Here is an 18,852-nt window from a genome sequence, read left to right as displayed (position 1 = left end):
TGGCACCCTATTCCCTATATAGTACACTACTAGTACACTATATACAGTATTTTTCAATGTAACCTTTATTTTGACAGGCAGTCAATGCTGAAACCAAGGTCTGAGCCCTGTATAGCACTTTGTGGGTATAGATTGTGGGTGTGGTGAAATGCTCTTGTTCCTAGCTCCAACACTGCAGTAATATCTAACAATACACACAAATCTAAAAGTAAAAGAATGGAATTAAGGATGAATATTAAGACGAGCAATGGTGGAGTCCGGAGTGTATGTGTGTATGTATGTATGTATGTACAGTTGAAGTTGGAAGTTTACATACACTTACTTTGGAGTCATTAAAACTCGTTTTTCAACCACTCCACAAATTTCTTGTTAACAAACTATAGTTTTGGCAAGTCTGTTAGGACATCTACTTTGTGCATGACACAAGTCATTTTTCCAACAATTGTTTACAGACAGATTATTTCACTCATAATTCACTGCATCACAATTCCAGTGGGTCAGAAGTTTACATACAGAAAGTTGAATGTGCTTTTAAACAGCTTGGAACATTCCAGAAAAATATGTCATGGCTTTAGAAGCTTCTGAAAGGCTAAATGACATCATTTGAGTCAATTGGAGGTGTACCTGTGGATGTATTTCAAGGCCTACCTTCAAACTCAGTGCCTCTTTGCTTGACATCATGGGAAAGTCAAAAGAAATCAGCCAATCAAAAATGGTAGACCTCCACAAGTCTGGTTCATCCTTGGGAGCAATTTCCAAACGCCTCTATACAAACATTAATACGCAAGTACAAACACCATGGGACCATGCAGCTGTCATACCGCTCAGGAAGGAGATGCGTTCTGTCTCCTAGAGATGAACGTACTTTGGTGCGAAAAGTGCAAATCAATCCCAGAACAACAGCAAAGGACCTTGTGAAGATGCTGGAGGAAACAGGTGCAAAAGTGTCTTTCTCCACAGTAAAACGAGTCCTATATCGACATAACCTGAAAGGCCGCTCAGCAAGGAAGAAGCCACTGCTCCAAAACTGCCTTAAAAAAAGCCAGACTACGGTTTGCAACTGCACATGAGGACAAAGATCGTACTTTTTGGAGAACTGTCCTCTGGTCAGATGAAACAAAAACAAAACTGTTTGGCCATGATGACCATTGTTATGTTTGGAGGAAAAAGGGGGACGCTTGTAAGCCGAAGAACACCATCCCAACCGTGAAGCACGGGGGTGGCAGCATCATGTTGTGGGGGTGTTTTGCTGCAGGAGGGACGGGTGTACTTCACAAAATAGATGGCATCATGAGGAGGAGAAATTATGTGGATATATTGAAGCAACATCTCAAGACATCTGTCAGGAAGATAAAGCTTGGTCGCAAATGGGTCTTCCAAATGGACAATGACCCCAAGCATACTTCCAAAGTTGTGGAAAAATGGCTTAAGGACAACAAAGTAAAGGTATTGGAGTGACCATCACAAAGCCCTGACCTCAATCCCATAGAAAATTTGTGGGCAGAACTGAAAAAGTGTGTGAGCAAGGAGGCCTACAAACCTGACTCAGTTACACCAGCTCTGTCAGAAGGAATGGGCCAAAATTCACCCATTATTATTGTGGGAAACTTGTGGAAGGCTACCTGAAACGTTTGACCCAAGTTAAACAATTTAAAGGCAATGCTACCAAATACTAATTGAGTATATGTAAACTTCTGACCCACTGGGAATGTGATTAAAGAAATAAAAGCTTAAATAAATAATTCTCTCTACTATTATTCTGACATTTTACATTCTTAAAATAAAGTGGTGATCCTAACTGATTCAACACAGGGAATTTTTACTCGGATTAAATGTCAGGAGTTGTGAAAAACTGAGTTTTGAATTAGGTCTGAATTAGGTCTCTCTCACACACACACACACACACACACACACACACACACACACACACACACACACACACACACACACACACACACACACACACACACACACACACACACACACACACACACACACACACACACACACACACACACACACACACACACACACACACACACACACACACACAGTACCAGTCATTAGTTTGGACACACCAACTCATTAAAGGGTTTTGTTTTTACTATTTTCTACATTATAGAATAATAGTGAATACATAAACTGTGAATTAACACATATGGAATCATGCAGTAACCAAAAAAGTGTTAAACAAATCAAAATATATTTTATATTTAAAATTCTTCAATGTAGCAGCCCTTTGCCTTGATTACAGCTTTGCACATTCTAAGCATTCTCTCAACCAGCTTCACCTGGAAAGCTTTCCAACAATCTTGAAAGAGTCCCCAGATATGCTGAGCACTTGTGATTGCTTTTCCTTCACTCTGTGGTCCAACTCATCCCAAACCATCTCAATTGGGTTGAGGTCAGGTGATTATGGAGGCCAGGTCATCTGATGCAGCAGTCCATCACTGTCCTTCTTGGTCAAATAGCCCTATAGCCTGGTGGTGTGTTGGGTCATTGTACTGTTGAAAAACTAATTATAGTTCCACTAAGCGCAAACCAGATGGGATGGCGTATCGCTACAGAATGCTGTGGTAGCTATGCAGGTTAAGTGTGCCTTGAATTCTAAATATCACAGACAGTGTCACCAGCAAAGCACCCCCACACCATTACACCTCCTCCTCCATGTTTCACGGTGGGAACCACACATGCGGAGATCATCCGTTCACCTACTTAGCGTCTCACAAAGATACGACGGTTGGAACCAAAAATCTCAAATTTGGATTAATCAGACCAAAGGACAGATTTCCACCGGTCTAATGTCCATTGCTCATGTTTCTGGGCCGAAGCAAGTCTCTTCTTCTTATTGGTGTCCTTAAGTAGTGGTTTCTTTGCAGCAATTCAACCAGGAAGGCCTGATTTATGCAGTCTCCTCTGAACAGTTGATGTTGAGATGTGTCTGTTACTTGAACTCTGTGAAGCATTTATTTGGGCTGCAATCTTAGGTGCTGATAACTCTATTGAACTTATCCTCTGCAGCAGAGGTAACTCTGGGTCTTCCTTTCCTGTGGCGGTCCTCAGCCAGTTTCATCATAGCGCTTGATGGTTTTTGCAACTGCACTTTAAGAAACTTTCAAAGTTCTTGAAATGTTCTGGATTGACTGACCTTCATGTCTGAAAGTAATGATGGACTGTCGTTTCTCTTTGCTTATTTGAGCTGTTCTTGCCATAAGATGGACTTGGTCTTTCACCAAATAGGGCTATGTTCTTCATACCCTCCGCTACCTTGTCATAACACAACTGATTGGTTCAAACACATTAAGAAGGAAGTAAATTCAACAAATGAACTTTTAACAAGGCACACCTGTTAATTGAAATGCATTCCAAGTGACTACCTCATGAAGCTGGTTGAGAGAATGCCAAGACTGTGCAAAGCTGTCATCAAGGCAAAGGGTTGCTACTGTGAAGAATTGTTTAACAGTTTTTTGGTTACTACATTATTCTACATGTGTTTTTTCATAGTTTTGATGTCTTCACTATTATTATACAATGTAGAAAATAGTACAGATTTAAAAAAAACTTGAATGAGTAGGTGTTCTAAAACTTTTGACCAGTATAATAATATAATATATATAATATATACACACAAACACCCAGTGCTTTCTGAAATTATTCACACCCCTTGACTTTTTCCACATTTTGTTAGGTTACAGCCTTCTTCTAAAATTGAATACATCGTTTTTTCCCCCTCATCTATCTACACAAAATACCCCACAATGACAAAGCAGAAACAAAAATTATGGAATATAACATTTACATAAGTATTCAAACCCTTTACTCAGTACTTTGTTGAAGCACCTTTGGCAGCAATTATACTGTAGTCTCGAGTCTTCTTGGGTATAACGCTACAAGCTTGGCACACCTGTATTTGGGGAGTTTCCCCTATTCTTCTCTGCAGATCCTCTCAAGCTCTGTCAGGTTGGATGGGGAACGTCGCTGCACAGCTATTTTCTGGTCTCTCCAGATATGTTCTATCGGGTTAAAGTCCGGGTTTCATCAAGGATCTCTCTGTGCTTTGCTCCGTTCATCTTTGCCTCGATCCTGACTGGTCTCCCAATTTCTGCCGCTGGAAAAATCATACCCACAGCATGATGCTGCCACCACCATAAGTCACCATAGGAATGGTGCCAGGTTTCCTCCAGAGGTGACACTTGGCATTCAGGCCAAAGAGTTCAATCTTGGTTTTGAACAGTTTTTTATTTTGAATACATTTGCAAAAATACAAAAAAACTGTTTTTGCTTTGTCATTATTGGGTATTGTGTGTAGACGGAAGAGGAAAAAAATATATTTCATACATTTTAGATTAAGGCTGTAAAGTAGCAAAATGTGGAAAAAGTCAAAACCTGAAGGCACTGTAAATGGACCAACCCAGCCTTCTATTGCTTGAGGTGAGAAAACATATTTTTTCTCTTGACAGGATGGTTCAGCCATTCGCAGTCCCAGCTAGTACGGCAGAGACTGTTCTTTATTTTGTTGGGTTGCCATTATATCATTAACATGAGGTGAGATAGAATGTAATGTAATATAAATAGTCTAGGGGAAGCCTTTTGGGTTTCAGCATGAGTAAGAAAAAAAAAAAGGGGGAAAACAAAAAAGGGAAAGTGTATGGTCAGAGTGTTAGTATCAGCTGACTGCCAGGTGTTGATGAGGCATTTTTTTGGTTGCATATAACTTTTTATGTAGATATTTTTTTGGAAGTCCATATTGACCAGGACTACAGTAAGTGACAATAGTTGCAAATCAAAAAGGCATATTTGGTGAGTAAAGAACATATTTTGACATTATAAAGCATGAAAAGTTGGTGTATGGCAAGTTGAATAGCTGCTTCCTGGGCTTAAAGGAGATTTGCCATATTAACGTCTCTTGTCAGGCCAGATTCTGGTTCACCACCACGCCTACATGATAGTAAATGCCCAATGTACCATCATAAAAATAAATAACAGAGAAAGGGAGCGCTACCTTTCATCAGAAATGAAATGGCATATACCATATACATAAGGGGGTCTTACAGCATATAACCGAGCAACATGTCTCACAAATGAAAACATTTAAAGTTACTAACGTTACAGAGGAAAAGCAACACTGGATCGCTACTGTACGAATGACATAGCTACATTGCCAACAGCCTTAATTTGGTTCGAGTTACTAAACAAGATAGCATGTACCACCCTAATGTGACGTTAGTTGTAGATTTAGCAATCTCAGTCAAGAACATATGCAGGATGAAAACTATTTCCCCTAAATGTTGACTATCCAAAATAAATGGTAATATTGCTGAATATGACCCGCTGTTTTCTGAAGTCTAAATGGCATTATCACAACGCAAAATGAACAAGTTTTATTAGCCATATGGTTACAGTGACTGGACGTAAAAATAGGCTGCAAGCACATCGTCTGTCAGGCCGATACAGGGGGAAAACAAGAACAAACGAACGTTATCCTTGATGTGGATTATCCAAAATAGAAGGTGCTTAATATGGGAATGATTTCGACTCAGTGCTTGACATTGTCACAACGCACAATTAGAACGTTTACAGCTAACGACAAAAAAACCTGATAGCCAGTATTAAATAGCTAGCTTGCAATGGCTACTTGCAAAGTGCATTCAGAAGGAATTCAGACATTTTGCTACATTACAGCCTTATTCTAAAATGGATTAAATACCCCATAAATGACAAAGTGAAAACAGTTTATTTATTTTTTATTTTTATTTTTTTTACAAATACATTTGCAAACATAAGGGCAGAGTGCAGCCTCATATTTGTTGTGTGTGATTCTCAGCAGGGCAGTGTACCAGAGGGAGGGTCAGAGGCCGCGTTCGTAGAGCTTTTACTTTGCCGTCTTTGAACTTTCTGATACAGAATGCAGTAATGTGTACTGAACCTATGACCGGATAGGGAATTTTGGATCTTATGCTGCTGCTCTTTCTACTGCTACTAAGAGTAGCACACCACAGCTAATAATAACAAGCACAATATAATTAATAGAAATGGAATGTTTAATGCAATTTTTCCATTTCAAAGAAATTCCCAGAGCATCTTACATCAATTTCAACTTTGGTATTGTCCTCAGGGCTAACAGTAACCCTCATTTCGCATTGCCTTCATTAGATCAAACTCAATTAACGAGGAGTACCCTGCAGCTCCTCCACCATGATAGGGGTTGGTGGACTTTTAGGCTGCGGTGTGTGTGTCTTCGGCAATATGACACACACTCACACACCTCCCTCCCTCCCTGTCAGGTTGTAGGTCTCTTCCTCTTTGATGGACAGTGGTGTCAGAAAGTAATTGGAGGCCTTTGCAGCCCATACAAATCCGCCTGTCAGTTAAGTGTGTCACGGTGCCATGTTCAGCTGTTTTGGGTCTCAAAGGGTGACCTTTTCACAAAGGGACTGAGGACATGTTCCACCTAATGTACTGAAGGGACTCCAGCCCCTGGCCCCCCGATAGGCCTATACACTGTGGTATTGTTGCATAGTTATTAGTCCATGGTCATTTTGTGACCGTCAGCTTGTATTGTACCGTTCCAACAAGCTTGTATGGTTCCAGTATGCCACATCTGGGATTAGATATAGGCCTAGAGTTGAAATAGTCTCTCTTTTTCACAAACCCTTTTATTTTGTGTCCACATTATGACGTTCATTCATCATCTAATGGTTGTAGAACCACTTGACATTGATGAAACACCAAGCTGTTCTGAAGTGAAAAAGAGACCAAGGTCCACCTGGTTTGTGGATGTTCAGATAATTCATAGTATTTGCACTAACTGTAACTGAGATCATGAATGCGTTCAGACATTGGAGAATAATAACAAGTGAGATTAAGAGACACTCTGAAGACCTACTGTGCTGAAGCCTATGAAAGCCTCTTGTGAACAAGTTGATGCTTTTCTTCCCCAGTCTAATGTATAGCATGAGAGGACAATGGGGAGAGAAAAATACCATGCAAAATGTGATATGGCACCCAGATATCAGTGTCACAACAGGCAGGGAAGCCATCAACTGCAGGTCGAGAGGTCTAGGTCTGTCTGAATTAGGTCTCTCTCACACACACACACACACACACACACACACACACACACACACACACACACACACACACACACACACACACACACACACACACACACACACACACACACACACACACACACACACACACACACACACACACACACACACACACACACACCGCTTTGCTCTGGGTTATGGCAGGCAGCAGGACACAAGCACATCCCCTAAAGGCTAATGTACAAGGACAGCCTGTCCCACTGTGAACGCCCACTGGGGCGAGGTGTTACAAGTCATATGCAATAACCTGCATCATTACTTCTGAAGACTGTTAGGGTGTGGAAATAACATCCCTCCCCCTCTGCTGCCAACACACAGTATATACACATAAAGACATAGATACACATACACTTTAAGACAATTCTAATAAACGCAACAGTTGGACAATGGATGAAGATACTCCATTAATCCATCAGATATTGACTGCATTGTTGCGCATAAACATTTTACTGGCACGGACAAAAAATGACCGGGGTTCAGCGATTTTGGTGGGAATTCAGGTATTAATTCAGGGCTGCAACCACCAAAACCGTGCTCTGTCTTAATCTAGCTGCACTCACCTGCACTGTCTAGACTGCCTCGTTAATTACTGTTGCTCTGCTGCATAATTCAACAAGTGTGACAGCAACAGGATACCTTCGGCTTAAAAATGTACAAGATTGGCTCTAGATTACACCTATCTATACATACTTTACATTGTTCGCGAGATCAGAATTACTGTAATATCACTATAATCTGAGTGTTCATTTTCGGACGTTTAATTTAACTTAATAATTTGTAAATATTTCAACTGTATTAAAGTATTACTTCTTTCAATTCCACAAAAAAATATACACCCATCAAAATAAAGTTATCTTTCTTCTCTTTCGTGTGATGTAAGTGTCGAGACAACGTGCTAAATCCCTGATGAAGCTTTAGCTTTCTTATAGATGCAACGGAATGACAATGCATTCCATTGAGCCCATTTCAGCCATTACCGGGCTGTATTTGACAGGTCATTACAAACATTTCCGCGGTCATTACATTAACGGGAAAAGATGACAGGCACAAGCAATTGGATGAAAGAGTCGCAGGAGGAAAATGAAAGCAAACAATTCAGCAAGATGTGGATTTTGCACCCCTCAAACACAAGACATAGATGGCTGAAAAAGACAGATCCTCAGGTGTTGCTATGTACACACATCACATTCGTAGGCACACACACACACACGCACACACTGACAGACAATCAACAATCTGTCACACACACACCTTCCTTGGTGTTAGAGAATCACAGTAGTGTTCCCTGGAGTTGACAGTTATCTGTTGTGCTGATAGAACCATGGCAGGCCCTGCAGGAGTAAGCATGCGTCATTATCACCCTATTCAGCTAGATCTCCCTCTCCTTTCCCACAGTACATGCTCTAGCCAGTCACACACACACACACACACACACACACACACACACACACACACACACACACACACACACACACACACACACACACACACACACACACACACACACACACACACACACACACACACACACACACACACACACACACACACACACACACACACACACACACACACACACACACACACACACACACACACACACACACACACACACACACACACACACACACACACACACCCTGTCACCCATTCCTCTTCTATGTATCACAACTAACCACTAATACTCCTCGTCTTCTGCTTGGAACTGTGATCTCTTCTTTTTGTCCCCTTCTTATCCAACAGTCAATAGGATCCCTTCCTTTTCTCTCTAACACCAGTCAGATCCTCCTGTACAGTACAGTATGTTGAGTCAGACAGACATTGTTGTCTGTGGTCTGGCCTCCACTTGGTCTTCTTCTCAACACTTATTAACTGACTGTCATGTTCTGTTCTGTTCTTCCCTCCAGACACTCTTTAACGTCCTCAGTCCACTTACTGCAGTCCGTGGCTTTGTCCCAAATGGCACCCTATTCCTATGGGCTCTGGTCTGGTCAAAAGAAGTGAACTATATATGGAATAGGGTTCCATTTGGGATGCAGGCTGTACATAGCAGTGGAATTATGCGTCTGGGCTGTTCACTGTCTGGAATCCAGACAGAGTGAAGCTGCTGCTGAATCTGTGTTATGATGTGTGTGTGTCAGGGTTTCTGTTGGCCGGTAATAGATGGCTTTTGGCCGATAAAAAAATGAAAAGCCAATAAATAAAACTGGTACCGGCCAATTGTCCAGGAGAAGACAAAAAAATCCCATTGCAAAAGGCCTTTTAGTCTATTCGTTGATGGAAATACCAGTCGATGGAAATATATTTGACATGCTTATCGGTCTATAGGATAATTTGCATAATTTAGTGAATTCAATTGCCGCGTGTGTATTTTCGTTAGTCGTTATGTTTGTTACAGCATACCGATACAGAGCCTATGAGTGGAAAATCTGTCAGACAGCATGAAAGCTGCTGCTACTGCTTCTCAAACAGCTCATTAGTTGCTGCTGGAGTGAAACATGTTTTTATAAGCCCAATCATTGCATAACAATTCTAAATGCAATTGCTTGTTAAAAACAGTTTTGATGGCCCTAATTAAAAATGACTACTATTTTTATTTCTCAGCTAGTACTGTAATTGAAGAGCGCTTCCCATACGCCATTCAAGTGCAGATAGGCATTGGTTGGCAGGCTTCAGCGAGTAACACATCACTTTGCAATGAGCTGGAGGCAGTATGCATTTTGAAAACATATACTCAATTGTTTGAAGCCTGAACATTTTACTTCATATTATGAGACGTGTCTTACCTTGCTTCAAAGTAAAATCCAACCATAGAAACATTGAGGTCATTATTTTATAGACGTCCATATGCCATTGAAACCAGTAGCCTATTTCTTTCATGTTCTATTGGTTTTCCATTAGCGAAAGGCACAACCCTAGTCATATTAGCAACCCATGCTAATTTTGACATCTTTATATCTCCCCTCTTTCTAAATGTCTTTTGACAACTGTGTGTTCCCGCTAATTGCATTATGGAATTAACATTCGAGAGGTAGCCTATTGCCTTGTGCACATTGCTGCGCTCATAATGTGAAGAAATGATCGTTTATCAACATTTTTATCTAAATGTACTGATCTGTTGCATCATCCTCATTGCTTTTTAAAGTAGATTTTTTTTAATGTAGCCTAGGACCACTGGTTGTATGAATTTGGGATATATCGTCCCAGAACTGTTCCAGACAGTTTGGCAAAGGCTATTTCTTTCTCGCACAGAACGACAAACTGACCAATAGAATAGACAAACTTTTCTACTATGGGTGGACATTAGATTGACATAGACTAGTGATTTTGCTGTTCATTACTCGTCTTGCTAGCTGAGGAAAAGGAAATGTGACAGTTATTCTAACATCTTTGGTGCGAATCGGAAATTCGGTAAGGAGGACACGTTGCATCCTTGAGTTGCATGTTCTGTTAAGACGAAAAACCATCATCTAAATGTGACATCTGTCATTCTAAGCACCGTGGGTGGACTCCCTAATCAGGTTATGCACCCAATGCATATGGGTCCAGGACATTACTCTAATGTCTGTTCAATGAAAATGCTGCCGGTCAAATGTCCGGCTCCACATTTTCTTATAGGAAACCGTGGTGTGTGTGTGTGTGTGTGTGTCCTGCTGTTCACTCACACTCTTCATCTATCACTCCACACCTTATAGCTCAGAGTGCTGCTAAGACACACAGACCATACTACTGAGAGAACACACACATATCATATACAAAAGTCCAAAAACACTCCTTTAGCTAAAACCTGCATTGTAAGCTGTATAGTAACTGTATCTAACGGGGTATGGTTTTAGCCATCGTAAATCCCTCTTACCCCAATTCCTACTCTTTCCAAGCCTTTTTCCTCAAGTAAAAAGAGAAAGCGATAGCTAGTTACTGTATTTGTGGGCTTTCATGGCCATGCCTCAATCATATGACTTCCCAGACTCTGAAATGGTGCCATGGTATACAGGGCTTTGTGGTAAATCACTATCTCTCTCCCCTAGTCAGTGGCCAGTCTGCTGAGCACTATGGTCGGCTGGCTCTCTGCTGCCTCCTGGGTGACTAATAAATCTTGTTAAATTGTGCTGAGAAGCGTGTTGAGAACGTTATACCTTCTTGCGATCTCTGGTGTGTCTGTGTTTCAGAGGGGTACGGTGTGTGTGTGTGAGTGTGTGTACTAGGGCGGTGTCAACCTTTGTCCTATTGTGATTATATACTCACAAAACGTTGTGATATATGATAATATCGCCTGCTATTGACCGACCAAATTGGTTGGTTAAAAATAGCGCAAAATCGCATGCTACAACTGGACGACTCATTATGAAAGATAATGTTGTTGAAACCTTGGACAGAGGCTAAGTATTTTATAATATTCCTTTCTGGTGGAGTTTCAGCAGGTTTGTGTGTGTCTGTCTATGTCTGTTTGGCGCCCAGACGATGGAGCAAAGTGACAGTCAACTGATGAGGAACGGCCTGTCTTGCCATAGCGAGTTATAAATCATTGGCTGGATAGAAGCAAAGCATCTTCAGAACTGGATAATGATTGCTTTATTTGCCTCATTGTCCTCTCTTAATATAGTCATTTTCATAGCCTATCGAAGAGAGAGAGAGAATTATATTTTCTGCGCAGAGCCAGTCGAGTTCAAATAGGCTGTCAATCATTGTCGATAGAAAATTCTATCGTAATATTGCCCTACCCTAGTGTGTACCTGCCTGTGTGTCCGTATCCGTGACGTGTGTGTGCATTTCAGGGAGCCTATGCATTCACTGCGAGGGAGTGGGTAGTGATGTCAGTTATGCAAATATGTCCGCTAAACTCTTCAACTCTTGCAGGAGTTGATGGTAAAGCAGTTCCCTTAAATTGCCATTAGCCCTTACTTCCTCAGACAGAGGATGAGAGAGGCTTCATCCCAAATGTCACCCCATTCCTTAAATAGTGCACTCTTTTGAACAGAGCCCTATGTACCATGGTCAAAAGTAGTGCACTAAATAGAGTGGGTGACATTGGGACACATATAGGATTCCCGCTGTTACTGAGTCAGTCCTAAAGCTCTGAAGCTAGCTGTCCTTCAGCTTCTCGGTAATTGGTGAAGCCAGGCAGCGGATTCACATGGAGAGGAAGGGGGAAACGTGTTGGCAGATTGCATTGGCAGCAATTACAGAATCTCCCAACCCAGAGACATGAATCTACTGATTTAATATCGACTGCCTTTGTACGCCATGTCTGTCTAATGGCTGAGCCTGTACTGTTTCTTCTTTACTACCTAGCTGTCACCATACCCACGTCAGACAGCTACTGTACAACATTAGAGTTACAGTTTGTCTCAAAGGGCATCAAATTCCCTATGCAGTATACTACCTTTGACCAGGGCCCAAAGTAGTCCACTATACAGGGAATAGGGTGCCATTTGAGATGCAGACAAGTCTCCTCATCCTTAGCTCAACACCTCAGCACTTCCAGGAACCACGATAGATGCCTTTTACACACTGTAGTGTAAAGTTACCCCTTTCAACAAAATGTCCTCCCTTTCATTAGGAGCAAGCGCCAGGGTGACCAGTTGAGAACACTGCATATTCATTTCAGAACACTCAAGAGAACGGAAATGTTCTCAGAACAAAAGCAGTCAAAATTCGAAGAGCAAAACTTTAATCTCAGCATGAAAGTTCTCTCTCACTGTACATTTATGTAAGTACCAATATGATATCCAGTTGCAACAGATTACAGTTCCAAGTAGTTTCTGTGTGTTATGTTTGTAAGTCGCTCTGGATAAGAGCGTCTGCTAAATGACTTAAATGTAAATGTAAATGTAAAATGTAAATGTTATTGTCGCTCTTCAAATGCAGTAGAAAAACGTGTAGAGCATTTGTATTACCCATAATATCATGTCTATTGTCTTGATGTGTGTGTGTGTGTGGGGGGGGGGGGGCATAATTAGGATATTCAGATCGAATGTTGAACATACATCACCATTCATTATTGTTTCATTACCTTGGTTCGCACATTCGTGGCCAAAAGTTTTGAGAATGACACAAATATTAATTTTCACAAAGTCTGCTGCCTCAGTTTGTATGATGGCAATTTGCATATACTCCAGAATGTTATGAAGAGGGATCAGATGAATTGCAATTAATTGCAAAGTCCCTCTTTCCCATGCAAAGGAACTGAATCCCCCCAAAACATTTCCACTGCATTTCAGCCATGCCACAAAAGGACTAGCTGACATCTAGTCAGTGATTCTCTCGTTAACACAGGTGTGAGTGTTGACGAGGACAAGGCTGGAGATCACTCTTTCATGCTGACTGAGTTCGAAAAACAGACTGAGCTTCAAAAGGAGGGTGGTGCTTGGAATCTTTGTTCTTCCTCTGTCATCCATGGTTACCTGCAAGGAAACACATGCCGTCATCATTGCTTTGCACAAAAAGGGCTTCACAGGCAAGGATATTGCTGTCAGTAAGATTGCACCTAAATCAACCTTTTATCGGATCATCAAGAACTTCAAGGAGAGCGGTTCAATAGTTGGCGCCCAAGAAAGTCCAGCAAGCGCCAGGACCGTCTCCTAAAGTTGATTCAGCTGCGGGATCGGGGCACCACCAGTACAGAGCTTGCTCATGAATGGCAGCAGGCAGGTGTGAGTGCATCTGCACGCACAGTGAGGCGAAGACTTTTGGAGGATGGCCTGGTGTCAAGAAGGGCAGCAAAGAAGTCACTTCTCTTCAGGAAAAACATCAGGGACAGACTGATATTCTGCAAAAGGTACAGGGATTGGACTGCTGAGGACTGGGGTAAAGTCATTTTCTCTGATTAATCCGCTTTCCGCTTGTTTGGGGCAAAAAGCTTGTCCGGAGAAGACAAGGTGAGCGCTACCATCAGTCCTGTGTCATGGCAACAGTAAAGCATCCTGAGACCATTCATGTGTGGGGTTGCTTCTCAGCCAAGGGAGTGGGCTCACTCACAATTTTGCCTAAGAATACAGCCATGAATAAAGAATGGTACCATCACATCCTCCGAGAGCAACTTCTCCCAACCATCCAGGAACAGTTTGGTGACGAACAATGCCTTTTCCAGCATGATGGAGCACCTTGCCATAAGGCAAAAGTGATAACTAAGTGGCTTGGGGAACAAAACATTGATATTTTGGGTCCATGGCCAGGAAACTCCCCAGACCTTAGTCCCATTGAGAACTTGTGGTCAATTCTCAAGAGGCAGGTGGACAAACAAAAACCCACAAATTCTGACAAACTCCAAGCATTGATTACGCAAGAATGTGCTGCCATCAGTCAGGATGTGGCCCAGAAGTGAATTGACAGGATGCCAGGGCGGATTGCAGAGGTCTTGAAAGAAGAAGGGTCAACACTGCAAATATTGACTCTTTGCGTCAACTTCATGTAATTGTCAATAAAAGCCTTTGACACTTATGAAATGCTTATAATTATACTTCAGTATTCCATAGTAACATCTGACAAAGATATCAAAAGACACTGAGGCAGCAGACTTTGTGAAAATGTATATTTGTGTCATTCTCAAAACTTTTGGCCACGACTGTACATGTTCATGGCCACCATACACAACAGCTATGAAACTACTCTACATTTATTGCATTTTTCACGAACAATACAATAGACATGTACAGTCTATTTCTGTCTGGGTGCTTTTCTTTTGTACACACAACAGAGACAATTACCAATTAACAACTGAGAAGTCCCGTGTCATTAAGTACTCTCACAGTGTACTTAATCTCACACAGAAAACGCCATATTTTTTTAACGGATTTGAGCAGATTCTACTGTGGCCGCAACAGAACCTCCAAAGCAAATGCAAGTGGAGACATTTGCCATAACAACAGGCATCAGAGATTATGGAGTTTTTTGCTCTTTTCCTCATGGAGTGTGGTGCCGTCTATAGATTCCATTAATGCAATTCTTTTTGCTAATTTGGCTTTACCGGTACCGGTTTACCTTTACCTCTCCATCTCCTGTAATTAGGGTAAATGAGACATGGAACCAGAGTTACTGACCTTCATTGGGTAAAGAACACTGTCCTCCTCAAACACTGGGAATAACCAAAAACAGACTTCTCAAATGTATGGGTGGTCAGCACTACGTCTTGATTGTTTTGTAACTGAACACAAGCAGAATAACATTCTGACCATAGCTTTCTGAATGAAGATACACCATTAGCACAGAGTTACCAGGTTGTCATTGTTCTCACATACACTTCACTATTGTAAAGTGGTTGTTCCACTGGATATCATAAGGTGAATGCACCAATTTGTAAGTCGCTCTGGATAAGAGCGTCTGCTAAATGACTTAAATGTCAAATGTAACTTCAAACTACTTTGTTTTGGTGACGACAGCAGCCATAACCACCTAGTTTCCATGTCTTTTCTGTCCACAAGGGGGCATGTTTTTCATGTGGGCAAAAGACTAAAGGGCCATTCTTCTAACACTCTCTAGCGAGACCATACTCCATTTTAGTTAACAATCCCAGGAATGTTCTAAATAACCGTTTTCAATCTCTATACCTTTGCTTTCAATACGACCAGAGATAATCACAACAGAGATAATCACAACCTTGACTAATGCAGAGAAACAATCAAGGTCCCCCACACACCCTTGCGCACGCGGACACACACACACACACAAGCACACACACAGGAAGAATATGAGATTCGTTTTGTGTGTCGCTGTGCTGTGAGGAGATTCCCATAGGGATAGTGCGGTGGTAGAGACAGTCAGTGGGCATGGGGATGTGATGTCATTAGGTCCAGATGCTGCTGCTTGAAGGACTGAGGACTTGAAAGGTTCAATATTATTATTCTGGAGCAGGACACATCAAAATGACGCTGTCCATCTGGAGCGGAGATAATGTAATCAGCAGTGGGTCATTGGTCATCACAGACAGCCCAGCCATCGGGTTTACCAACATCCTGTGATGTCATCATCATCACACTAACACTCAAGAGACCAGAGAGAGAGAAGACGAGCCGATTGATAAGACAGACAATCAGCTTCACCTCATAACAACATCCAGCCTTTAAGATCACCCTGATTATGCAAATGACCCGTGGAATATAGATTTAATTGATGAAATATTGAATGTCTGTCTGTCTCTGTGATCCAATGTATTCATTTAAAACCCGTGAGGTTAATGGTTTTAATTTGTCTATTCCATTACCTGTACATTTTTATAAGCTACCCCCACCCACCCAAACAGTACACACACACATACACACACACACACACCCATGTACTGACGCATGCGCGCACATACACCACACACGGACACACACCAAGGAAAACCTATTTGCAGAAGCGTTAAATATTCAGCACCTGCCCTGTTCTCCATATGTCTTTGATCAGACACAGATACTATACTACTCTCTCATCTTACAACTTCAAACCAGAACGTATGTAAAAACTCAGCTATATAACCTGTTCTGTTGCAAAAGCCTCAGTCTCGCCCACACTAGTACGTTATTTCACTCTTGCAAATTGCTGTCATCTGCCTTACGCAAACAAAATGGCGATAAGTAATTTTAAAATGCAGATGGGTGAATTATGAAAAACATATCAGCATCAGGCCTATTAGCCAACTCCTTGCAAGTGTCAATGTAAAATGTTGTTTATTTCCAAAGCCTCCATTATAACTTAGTGCATGATCTGCTTATTGCACAAATCCCTGTTGGTAATTTGTAGAGTGATATTCTTGCAGCATATTCCCCTGGTAGTTAGTCAACTCCCCCTAAGAACTTCTTGGCCTCCTCCAGGCATATCGCTGCAGGCCTTAGGGAGCTAGAGCAATATAACCAACATGAAGCAATCTGGAGGCTAGAGGAAGGTACAGTAGCCAAGATGTATTTTTATAATACGTTTTTTTTTAGTTTTGAGGAATAGACAGATTCCCAGAATGCAGTGCACTGGACCAGTCACCTGAAGCTCCTTAGACCTGAGAATCTATTTTCTATTTTCTAACATGGAAGATATGTTTATGCGGCATTAGCGAAGGCAAAGGCATCGGCTATGGAGCAAAGTTTGTGATATAGGTCAACGTGGCACCAAAACAAACCCAGGAGGAAAGCAATCATACTATCCAATCAAACTGCACCAGGAAACTAACCTAAAGAGTGCTGCTCAATCAAAATCACGCAAGCAATTAAAGTGTGAATGCGAAAATGTTAAGGAATTCAATAGCATAGCCTATACCCGAATTTACCTTTTCAAAATGAATACTCTAAAAGCCACACATATAATTCATACATGATGAATGAGGGCTCGCTTGAGGAGACATAGGCTACTTTGAAAACTTCAGGCAACTCCAGGAGCATATAATCGTGACCTGGCACGTGCGCTACGCTACACCGTGTCACTCAAAGTGCAACTGTACAGACAGAGAATTTCATATTTTCATCAGCGCGTGTAACCTATTCTACAGTAGCCTTTATCTGCATCGATATCCGTAGCTTAACCAGTGGGCAAGTATAAAGAGGAATGCGAACATTTCATATAGCACCAATAAACAACGAATAATACATGCAAAAAAAAAAATGTAAACAATTACATTGTCACACGTTTATCACTCCACATGATGTGTTGACTTGTGGTGCCATCACAATGCTACTGTACTCTACTGTACATCTGATCTGACGCAGTCAAATTAATAAACACACATGTATCCCACGTTGTAGCTGAGACAGAATATTATCCAAAATTGTGGTCTATAGTAAATGAAACCCAAAAGTTGACGCAGAGGACAATAGTGGTCAGTGATGTCTAATACATTGCACATCGAGTGATATTTCAAGCAACTTCCAGGCTAAAGTTAAGTCGCCTATACTGACCCTCATTTATGAATCACCTAGGCTATAGGTCTGTAGTCGGAAGTATTGAACATACAACCGTACCTGGAAATCAATTAATGCGCAACGTTCATTAAATACAACAATAACCTCTTGGTCTTAATGGACACTGGACTCGGTAGTTTTCAAACCATAGCCTTCTTTATCGGGAACACCTTTCATTCTGCCAGAAAACACAAAGCGAGATAGCACTGTATATACAAAAAAAGTTGATTTGATCGCTTCACTCACCTTCCACGGAAGTTCTTATTCTGTTGGAGAAATCCTACGATAGCGAAGTGGCGAGTGTTGAGATGAGGGCGAAGTGTATCCGTTCGTTCACTGCAGCAGTTCCAAAAGCGCTTCAAGGCTGTTCCTCAACTGCGCTTCACTGTTTCGCGCAGGCAGCATCACTTCTCTGTGTGGATGTCCGTAGCTGAAATAAAAGGGACTGGGCCTCCGATTGGCTGCCATTCTCAAGTCCCCGATGCAGGGCAGGGGAGAAATCGGCCGACAGAAAATAATGAACAAATTGACGCGCGGAGGAAGCAGGTTTGAAATAACTAGGGATGTAGGCTAGTTCAACGGAGTGATGGAGAAATTGATATATTATTCCCAGCGCAATTTGAAAACCGCAGCATGAAAGGAAGACGACTAGAACCTTTGTGGTTGCAAAGAATAGGCCTAAAGAAATGCCCAAATATATTGACGTATATGCCAATTAATAGCCTGTAAGAATAGGGTAGGATACTGTTTGTATGCCTTTTTGTAAGTATTCAGCATGTATACCTTAAAGTGTGGATAATATAGAAAAATTAAAACACAACAAAATTAAAAAATCTACAGTGTGCAAAATACAATCAAACATTTAGTTTGTGGTT

General features: G+C 41.5%; 1 protein-coding gene across 1 annotated transcript in view; it reads right to left on the bottom strand.

Annotated features, from left to right (window-relative positions):
• Positions 1-18,419, bottom strand: part of LOC139583769 (cadherin-6-like) — an 86,005-nt gene extending 67,586 nt beyond the window's left edge. The window contains exon 1 of the mRNA XM_071415215.1: positions 18,224-18,419. The gene's annotated coding sequence lies outside the window, so the exon portion shown is untranslated. The remainder of the gene's footprint in view (positions 1-18,223) is intronic.
• Between the last annotated feature and the right edge of the window lie 433 nt (positions 18,420-18,852).

Source organism: Salvelinus alpinus, chromosome 8 (assembly GCF_045679555.1).
Source record: "Salvelinus alpinus chromosome 8, SLU_Salpinus.1, whole genome shotgun sequence".
In the NCBI taxonomy this organism is placed as follows: Eukaryota; Metazoa; Chordata; class Actinopteri; order Salmoniformes; family Salmonidae; genus Salvelinus; species Salvelinus alpinus.
The sequence above is the reverse complement of the archived record's forward strand: the minus strand, read 5'-3'. Positions and strand labels throughout refer to the sequence as shown.